An 11,054-nucleotide genomic window follows, 5' to 3' on the forward strand; every position below is an offset into this window, starting at 1 on the left:
TTATTTTATTTTATTTTATTTTTTGACCTAAGAAATATTTTTAAAAGTCAAAAGGGCTCAAAAAAAAAAAAAACCCACACCAGAATACAAAAGTCAGTAGTTCCTTCTTTCTAAGCCCTCCATTTGAAAGTGACTTGTCCCTATATAAATTCAATATTAATAAATACCTGAACACACCCTTAAAAGTTCCAAATGGAAACCCATGCATATTTGGTATACACATATAATATTGATTTTGTATGTATTTGCATAAAAGCTTAAGTTTTCCCACTCGATGAAGAAAAGTAAGGGAGTGTCCATTCTGCAGACAAGTGGCTGGGATCATCTTCAGATTCCCATGAACAGAAATTCTTTCTTCTCCCATGAGATTTCTGACCTCTTTCTCTCTACCCCCTTCTTTTCCTTCTACTTCCCTCTTTCTTTCCTTTTATAAATCCCTATTCTTCTCTCTCTTTAGAAATATCTGCTTTTTTATACATTAAACGGTGGATATACATTTATTGAATGAACTCTTTTGATGCCATTCTTTATTTTAAAATTTGTGAGTTGACTGCCTCCTCTAAAGAAGCCCCAGGAAACTCAAAGCATTTATATATAGGCCCTGATTCTACCCACATTGGGTCAGTGTCCTACTTATGTTATGTAACCATGTCAACCGGTCATTGTTTATGCCACAGGTCTATCTCCGAAGTGAAATCCCTGTCCTCCTTGGTTCAGGTGACCCCATCTCTCTGGCCCAATGTCTTCTCTGAGACTTAGGCTCAAACACTGCCAGCATCTGGTGGGCATCTCAGACTCATTTCATCACCTCTACCACTAAAAACCATTCTTCCTTTGGCATTCTTTCTTCCAGTGGTTAAAATCATCTCGCAACTAGCCATGCAAACTAAAAATCTCAAATTTTCTTTTTCTTTAAAATTTTTTAAATGTTTTTTTACTTTTGAGAGACAGAGAGAGAGACAGAGCATGAGCAGGGGAGGGGCAGAGAGAAAGAGGGAGACACAGAATCCGAGGCAGGCTCCAGGCTCTGAGCTGTCAGCACAGAACCTGATGCAGGGCTTGAACCCATGAACTACAAGATCATGACCTGAGCCAAAGTCGGATGCCCAACCGACTGAGCCACCCAGGTGGCCCAAAATCTCAAATTGTCTTAAACTCCTCATTCAACTAAAGTCCAACATCCCATGAATCACCAATTTCTGCTGAAACTATTTCCTAAGTATTTCCTGAATTACTACTTCCTGTCCATCCCAACCTCCATGGCACTTGTTTCTGGTTTTTCAGACCACAGTTGACCATTGAACAACGTGGGTTTGAACTGCACTGGTCCCCTTACGTGTGAATTTTTGTCAGTAAACACAATACATACTGTAAATATATTTTCTCTCCTTTAAGATTTTCTCATAATAATTTCTTTTCTCTAGCTTATTTTATTGCAAGAATGCAGTATATAATACATATGAATAAAATATGTGTTCATCAACTGTTTATATTATCAGTAAAGCTTCTAGTCAACAGTAGGCGATTAATAGTTAAGTTTTGGGGGAGTCAAAATTATATGTGGATTTTCAGCTCCATGGAGAGTCCATGTCCCTAACCCCCACATTATTCAAGGGGCAACTGTAATTGTCAACACAGTCCCCCAGTGGTTGCTCAGGCCCAGTCCAGTCTTCCTCATTCCAGAGGGGCCATGCCTTTAGCAATGTAAGACTCTGTGAAGTCTCCATCTAATTTTGCTGTCTTTTTCCTGAAATGTCTTTACCCTGCCCTTGTCCTACCCAACACCCCCCCCCACCTCCCTACCCCCAAGCCCCACTTCACCCTCCAACTTCCCTGACCTACTGACCTTTTCACACTCTGCCTGGGCACAACACCTCCAGGAAACCATGCCCCTTCCCCACCCACTGTTCCATGCACCCCTGGCATCCTGGGCACATCTCCATCATTGCATTTCTCTATCTATTATAATTATCTGCCTATATATCTCTCTTACCATTCACCAGTAAGCTCATGAAGGGCAGAAGACATCCATCTTGCATGTTCTATCTCTAGCACCTAGGTTTTATCTGGCATGTAATAAAACTCATTTTTATCTCTCTGGCTCCCACTACAGGTAATAAGACTATCACAGCTTCACAAAACCAGAGCCACTCCTTCATGTCTTAAGGTTAAAATCTCCTATTCACGTAGACTTCGTTTAGTGGTTTACTTTACTGTTTAATTGTGAATCTCACTCTATAGTAAGAACATTACTATTATCATTAACGTGATTACTATTGTTTATTATTATTCACCACTCTTAAAATTTGGCCATTCGTTTATCGCTAAGCATGTACTGATTGCTTTCTTTATGCTTAAACAACACTGTGACTGCTGAGAATCCAAAAGTGAAAGACTCCGTGTCTGCCCTCATGACAATAAAGTATTTAATTATTAATTCGGTAACTTGGTAAAAATAAAAATCATTGGGGCATATGCTAGGAAATGTGGAGGAAATGACAGTGGTAGCTAATGAATGATAGGCAAATCATCTGAAAAAGGCTACATTCATTAAATGCTCATTATGCAGCCGGCTCTGTTTTAGGTACTTGATGTATTTTCTCTTCAGTTCTTACTATAGGCTCTGAGAAGAAAAATAACTTGCCTAAGTTAGCCAAGTTTAAAACCAGGTCTTATCAGATTTCAAAACCAGAACCAGAAGAGAAACCAAAAAACCCAAAACAATACACTACAAAACACCTGCACGGGTCAAAGTTTTCTCTAAAGAGCTCGTGAATGCAACGGTGGAGATGTGCAGGCACCTGATGGAAATGTCACGTTTATGCTCAAGCAAGTTGTGCAGAATAATTAAAAACCTGGTAGATGTGCTTGGTTTTGGCTTAAACTCTGCAAACTGCACGGCAATGCTGGTTCTTTCATGGCATCCAGAAGCTCAACTTGGCTGTCGCGTATGACACTGGCTACTAGAGAATGTGTATCAGTGCTTCAGAAATACAATTTGCTGGTCGAGAAAATCTTTCAATATTGAGGACCCATGGGAACATGCAGTAGGAGGAGCCCTTGGTAATCAGGAAGCTTATAACCATTGAATAAGGCAATTGGAAGTGGTGGGAAGTCACTTGGAGCCTGGACTCCACTTCCTGGGGCAGGGACAACAGCATGGGGACCGATGGAGGGCAGGGGGCTGGGAGGAGGAAGGAGCACCTGATTTCAGGTAGCATGGGGTTCTCAGACTCATGGGGACAAGTTTCGCACACCTCTTCCTCAGCTTCCAGTAAAATCTGAGCCCCAGCACCAGAGAAAGGCTGTCCGGGAGCATTTCTGCTACCGATGTCTTTATCAAAGCGTGAGCATTCTTTTCTACTCCAGAAAGAATCACTTGTTCCATGAGATTATTTGCAAGGCCCTGAAAAGGGGCCATTTAGAGATCTTGCCTGGGAAAAGAAAAGAAGCACTTCCAGTTTGTACTTTGTCCTGTACTCACGTACAACCGATCCGTGACAACTGTGTGTAACGGAGAGCAGTCTACCAAAGGTGACGGGATTACACACACTGATTATTTGGTTGGAACGAGCCGTTCCGGTGTGTTTAAAATTCGTTCAGATCCATTCTTACGGGCGCCGTGCAAGAGAAAAATAATTTTTTTGCATTTGGAAAGGAAGAGAGGCTGTGAGAGCAGAGAGATCACACCTTATCTCCCCCCCCCCCCCCCCACTCCACCCCGCCTTTCAACACAGAAGGAAGACTCAACTGAAAATTTTCATCTATACCGACTTAACAACTTCACTGCAGGAAACACTTTGACTTGTTGAAGAGAAAGATAAGACCAAGTGAAAGCAGTAGAGGAAAGACCAGGTCTGTACAAGAACGTAAGATGACCTTGGAGAGATCCCAGCCGAAAACGATGTTGTGTCACCGAGACAGTAGCCCCTCCGCTCCTGGCTTTCATCTTCTCCGAATAAAAAGTGACTTTTGCCTGCATTAAAGTTCATCATAGATCTTTGAGAGAAGACACTCGGAACATGACGCAATCTAGGCAGTGCCTGCGAACAAACAAGACAGAGCCACGCCGGCCTTTTTTTCCCTTAGTGGTCAGTCTGAAAAAATATAAGGTGTTGAATAGAATTTTACTGGTACTTTAATTGCTGTTATAGAAAATAAACGCAGTAAAAACTAACATGGCAGCTACCAAAAAGGTGTGTATTTCTACCGTCTATAGGATTAAATGGAATAAATCCATCGTCTTTGCGAAGAAGCATCCCGGGAAAATAACAAGGCGGTATGTTGCCATTGTGTTGCATTTGGCTTTCATGGTGGAGACAAGTTGAATGGTAACGTTTCACTACCACTGAGCTGAGAAAGGAATAGAATATTTGTAAAGGAAGGGAAAAATGTAGAAGAACAGCTAAAACTTTCAGATCACCCCAACACTCCATTTTTTGCCAATCATTTTTGTACCGAAAACCTTAAGAAAGTCACTAACATCGGGTGGATTCACTTGACTTGTGTTTTTGCCACTCTCTATGCTTTTCTGTACCAGACTCTACTCGCACTGGTCTTTGAAAATCCCCTGCCCGAATATAGTACAAGACAAGGCGAGCTGGAGGCATGAGCTCCAGAAATACCTTGCACATTACCTCATTGGGTGTCTGCTCTCTCAGATTCTGACTCACATTCATTCTCTACTGTATCTTCTGCCTCAGATCCAGCAGCTGGACGCATAAGCAAACTAAGTCTCGGGTCCTCAGCTTTCTTATCACCTCAGAGACTTTGAGAGGGGTCTCTTCCTTCTGAGAAGGCTTTCCCATAGACCAAACGATCGGTGATCAGTAACCAACACGCCTTCTGGCATAAACAACACGTGCCTTTACTTACATATGGCCCTCAAGGCAGCTCCCTCTGGGAATGGCCCAGTTTGGTGAGCAGTTTATGCAAAAGACTGGGGACTGTGGACTGAAAAATCTGACATATTTCAGATTATTTGCAGCAACTCCTGATTTTCCATCCGTGGCAAACTGGTCCACCTTGTACAGTCTCTCATGCTATAGCCCTTCTCCCAGGCCCACTACTCATGTATTCAGCAGGTGCTTAAATGTCTACCTTGTTCCAAGCTTAGGCAGTCAAAATACAATGATAAAACAATAATAGTCCCTGCTATCCAGGATGCATGGCTGAGATCCTTCAGTTTGGGGAAACCAGGAACATGAAAGGCAAATAGTTTATACAGTTTTATATCTGCACTTTTTAAAAAAAACTTTTTTTAATGTTTATTTATTTTTGAGAGAGAGAGAGAGAGAGAGAGAGAGAGTGTGAGTGGGGGAGGGGCAGAGAGAGAGGGAGACACAGAATCCGAAGCAGGCTCCAGGCTCCGAGCTGTCAGCACAGAGCCCAATGCAGGGCTCGAACCCACAAACCATGAGATCACGACCCGAGCCAAAGTCGGACACTTAACCGACTGAGTCACCCAGGCGCCCCCTATGATGGCATATTTTCTAACTGGTGGCCCAAGCCAAACATCTATGAAGTCTCTAAAGGAAAAAAAGAAATGTTTCCCTCTTTATTTGAGAAGAAGTATATGGGACAAAAGTGTTAGAATAATGAATTCATGCTCATTCTGGTCCTGGTAGTCTACTGTATTAAAATCAAATCAAGGATAATGGACTTCCTTCATGGTTTAGAGACTTAGGTCTTGATTTTTTTTAACTCATTTTATGGATTTTTTTTAACTCATCAAGCTTCCAAATCATTAATAAGAAACAGCCACTTACTTTCTCCCAAAGCTGTAAGGGTCTATAGGACCCTTTCTTTCCTAGCTCCATAATTACGGATGTCATTCAATGGTATTTAACGTCTAAAGAGAGGTAATAGGTTGACAGTGGGAACGAAGACAACAGTCCATAGAAAACCTTGCAGAAGAGCCCGTTGCTACTTAAACACAATTTGAAATTCAAAATCCTCTTTAATATTCAGCAGCTGAAAGCTGTCTCTGACTCCACTTAATCTTGACCTTAAATGAATGTGGATCGTTTCCAGAGGTCTGGATGACACCAGAAAATGATAACATTGGTGGGAGCCAGTAACAGAAAAGGACCATATCTATTCCCACACCTATACGTATACCTACGTTAATACCTGTACCTATTCTTATTCTTATTTCTATAGCTTCTTGAGGATATATCTGGTTATCTGTAGGATCCTTAACACAGCCACAGTCTGCTCCATAAATATTGCAGAATCTATGAATATACAGTTCTCCCGGAATTAAGAATGAATTATGATGACCACGGAAAGTGGCATAATACCAATTTGCTGTCACCGTGCCCAAAACACGGTTTGCATTGTTTTAAGGGAAAGGATCCTTTATCATAATGGATCACCTAGTATGTACGAAGTCCTGCCTTCATTTCTATTTTAACTGAGCATTCTAAAATTGACATTCATAGTTGATATTACATTTTTTCCATTTCAAACAACACGATCAGAAACCAAAGGATGTATTTAGAATTAGAAAGTAAAAACAGTGCCATTACACCTATGAAACATCTTTTTAATTTAGGAGAATCCATAGACAGCTGGGTCAAGTAGAATGTACTAGATGAGTTGAGATGATGATTCTGGGTCAGGTCCATGCAAAGATACAGGTCTAGGTATCTTTACAGGAGTTAGGGCGCTCATCCAATGCTCTTAGAGAAAAATCTCTTATGAGGTTCTAAATTAGACATCCAAAGATACAGAATCAGGGCATCCAGAGCCAGAGTGTGAAAAAGCAAATAAAAAAAGGAGACATTCCTCAGGATCTATGGATTTCTCTACAATAAATGTGAGTCATTCTGTCATGTTATTGTTGGAAGAGAGATAATTTTGGTTTTACGTGTGGAAACCAACGTGCTGCATTCTTTCTGGCGGAGAAAAAAAAAGGAGGTTCTTTGATTCACATGCAGTTATCCTTAAGCTGTCTCCAAAGTTCACACTTTTAAAATATCCAGAACTTTCTAGTCAAACCATCAGAAACCTAAGACGCTTTCTCTGAAAGAATTGTGGAATTTTAAAATGACCTTGAAAATTCATATGAACTTCAATGTGATTCAGGTTTTAGTGGATACGAAACGCATCATGCAACTTGTCAATGCTAGAGAAAAGACAGAGTTAACTTTTCAGATAGTTTCCCTGATCCAGAAGATGTAAAGAAAAAATTAATAAGTAATTAATTGTTCCTTAGCTACTGAGTGTGTAGTTTCCCACTCACATTCTTACGCATTAGAATACCTCAAGTCAAATGGTGCTATTTAACGATGTGCAATTCCATGGACAAATGAAAGCAGCCAATATGGATATAAAGCAAGTATTACAAGAGTTGACACGTCAATTCTATAGAATCCCAAATCTAAATAGAACACTAAGTTTGATGTGGCTACATCATTGGCTAGCTGTAAACTAAGTCTATTTCACTTTGAATAAGTCTCCGTGGACATTTTCTGGTGCATCTTCAACTGATGCTGAGTATTTCTAGAGATGCCAGGCGGTTGGGAAGAACACGACTTATCATGAGAGAAGTCCCAAAGCTTAAAACTCAAAATGGCAATTTGAAGTTGTCAATTTATAAGCCACATGAGTAGCATCATGCACTTGGTCCACAAATGGATGGTCCACTGGGTGGACAGCCAATCATAAGAACCAGGAATTGAGAGACTCAACTGAAGTTGAGGTCACATGAAGTCAGGCTTAGGCAGCCATTTTGACTATGTGTAACTGGAGTGGACCAAGCTAGTTCCCAGAAAGAACAATGATGTTGCCATGAACAACCACAACCAAAGACACAAAAGCCCACGAGATTCTGGCACAAGCCCCCTGTAAAGGGGGAAAGGATTGTTGCTTTATCTCCCATGACTTCCCAATTTCAGATTTAGCTCTTTCATGGTATTGACTATATTCACATCCTCGAATTGTATAACTTGCCCTTTTCATTAGCTTGAGTTGGTATCATTTTATTACAGCCAAACAATTCCTGACCAGAATACGGGCTTCCCAAAAGTGGGGGCATTGCCTGTTTTGGCCATGACTTAAGAACCACACTTAGCAACCAACAAAGATGTTGAATGAAATGACTACAAGGAGAGAAACATAAATTGTGCCAAAGGATTCTGTGAAGGATAAGATAATGAAGATAGAATTGGATAAAGGCCTTCAACATTGAGTAGGACTTACATGACAAGAGAAGCTTTTAGGCAGGTGGAGGCACCAGCAAAGTGTTTTTCAGATTTGTGTTTAACCAACGTTTAGTGTGTACCTATGATCCAGCAATGATGCTAAGTGATTTCAGACATAATTAACAGAGGGGATCACTTTGCTCTAATGCCTCCATTCCTTAACCACACCTTAAAAATCTTACCTTCCTTTGCCATTCTAGGGTCCCAGATGGTCTGCCTCTATGTCTCCACTGAGACATGAGAGTAAAGTAGCGTCTGGGAAGGAATGGCTCACACGTCAGTATAGAATAATTTTGCTCACGGCCACCTACTGTGAAATTACAGCCTGCCTGCCTTGGTCATTGTAGCCCTTTATATATATTTCAAATTAACATGGACAGAAGTGAGTCTGGAAAAATTAGAGAAAAAAAGAAATACAAGTGTAACTTATGTGAAGGAATATGAAGTTTAAAAACATGCTGATACATATATCCACCTGTATGAGAACATCCGAATTATTTACATGCAGGTGCCCCTGTGAAACATATATAAAAAAAAACAAACCCTGAAGATAAATGAAGCAGAGTAAATATATGAGTACTTTGAGAAGTAAAAAGGCTCTGTATAAACACAAGGCACTTTTATTGTTATGTATTATTTTGATACACAATAAAATATTCATCACTGAATGCGAGGCATGGAGGGGAAAGCTGTGTGCAATGCAATTTGATTTTCAAACCTGGCTGACAGGTCTGCTTATTCTGAGCTACGATGCTAGCAGTGGAAATCACACATATGTGTGGATGTCAAACAACAGAAATTAAGTTACAGAACAGAGGACGGATGCTTTTTGGTGGGGATGAATCAGCTTTTTAGAAAGCATATTTTGTATTGCATGCCAAGGAAAAGGAAAGATTACAAACATTATTGGAAACTGGCCCTCATATGAAGGATGATAAGTGTCCCAGGAAGAGACTTCCAGGATCTCTCCATTGGATCTTTGGTAGGGGTAAATAAGAAGGAAAAAAAACAAAAAAACAAAAAAACACAACCCAGTGTTAGGTAGTCCCATTCTGATTACTCAAGGTAGCCCAGTAGAGCTCTGTGGCCCTTAAGAGAAAGGATAAAACACTGTGCTTGTAGCTGTGAACTACGGAGGAGACCAGATCTTTCATCTGGCAGAAAAGGCAAGGTGAATGGAGGCATAAAGGCGATTGAGAGGTTCCAGCACCATAACCTTGAGTGGTTAGTAACATTTTGTGTTAAGAGAATATGGGACTTGGAGTTGGAGGGCCCAGGCTTCCCCTCAACTGTATCACTTGTGGGTTGTATGAGCCCAAGAAAGACATTTAATTTCTCGGCTTGGTTTCTTCATCAGAAAACTGATAATAATAATGGCCTTCGCCCTAAGTTAGGAATTCTGAAACTCTAAAGAGCTAACAATGCTTGTAAAAGTACTTTCAAAATGGAGTACTTTCAAAATGGGTGTCAGAAAACCCATCATTAAGTAAAAAATCCCTTGAGGAGTCCCAAGGCAAGTTTGGGGTGAAGCAATTTGGGAAGTAGTTTAAGTGGCAGGAAAAGGGGTCACACTCCCAGATGATTCCAGAAGCTTCTATCTCACAGCCCCTCCATCTTGCTACCTACACTGACCACTCAATAAACCTCAGGCTTCATTTGCCACTTGGAGGCACATTTTCATTTTCAGAACTCCCCTTGTTATTCTTATTAACCCAATTTCTCCTTTTGGCTTAAAAATATTGGTGAGGGGGTACAGGGAAGGAGGAAAAAGACAATAGCAATACTTGGGGCAATTTTCTTGGCCTGGTCTCTACAGCACGCCCTTGCCTTTCCCTTACCCTCCTGGCTTGGATTTTAGGCAATCCTCTCCAGACACAAAGATGTCTTATCTCTCCCTCTACAGGTCTCTACTCACCTCACCCTAGGGAATCGCTTCCCAGAAATCTGGAACACAGCGAATAAAGCAGGACCTCAATGGTGCTCTGGGCACTGGGTATGGCAGCTCTCATTATTCTTATGTTGCAAATGAAGAAGGTTGGAGCTAAAAGATTGAGTGGCCGATTCAAAGAACCACCCTCTGAGTCATTGTTGAAGCTGAAAATGGAATCCAAATCTCCTCAATCTGGACTCAAAATTCAACGATGTCTTCTTGAGGTCCAGATACCCCCCCAGAACCTTCATCAGTCTCAATGGTTTTCAGAGGAATTTGCTTTGTACATCCTGGTTTGAGGAATAGAGGAAAATTTACATGTCCAGTATTGGCGGGTAGGAGAAACCGTTTCAAGGGATGAGGATAAGGAAGCCTTCTGTTCTAGAAGTCACAAAGTCGAGAGCTCATCAGTCCATTTGGACTGTCTGCAGGTACAACTGGCCACAAATAGATGGGACCAGCACATTCTTTCATCCCTTTTCAAAATTACGCTCTTGCCGCGACATACTGGGGAAACCCCACCATATTTCTTTCTCACACTCACCCTTGCTCTCTGTGCTTCCCTAATGACCTGCCTCAGATTTTGTCCCCTGCTACTGAGCACCAGGCAACAGAAGATTCTCATCCACACCAACCTGGCTCTGAGTCCTCCCACAGGCCCTACTCTGTGTCTTCACTTCAACGGTATATGCCAGATGCTATCAGGTGCCCAGGACACCACAATGAACAAAGTATATACAACCCCCAAATGAAAATATAAAAGGTAGAGACCGTCAAAGGGGGAAAAAGGATAGGGATGGAAGGGTCTGATCTGTGTGTGTGCATGTGTGTGTGTGTGTGTGTGAGGGTCTGATCTGTGTGTGTGTGTGTGTGTGTGTGTGTGTAAAGGTCTGATCTCTGTGTGTGTGTGTGTGTGT

General features: G+C 41.3%; 1 protein-coding gene across 1 annotated transcript in view; it reads right to left on the bottom strand.

Annotated features, from left to right (window-relative positions):
* XKR4 (XK related 4) overlaps positions 1-11,054 on the bottom strand; it is a gene marked incomplete at its 5' end in the record, with an annotated part of 437,799 nt that overhangs the window by 274,271 nt on the left and 152,474 nt on the right. The gene's annotated exons all lie outside the window — the stretch shown is intronic.

This window comes from Herpailurus yagouaroundi, unplaced genomic scaffold (assembly GCF_014898765.1).
Source record: "Herpailurus yagouaroundi ecotype Mexico unplaced genomic scaffold, PumYag 165, whole genome shotgun sequence".
NCBI classification, from domain to species: domain Eukaryota; kingdom Metazoa; phylum Chordata; class Mammalia; order Carnivora; family Felidae; genus Herpailurus; species Herpailurus yagouaroundi.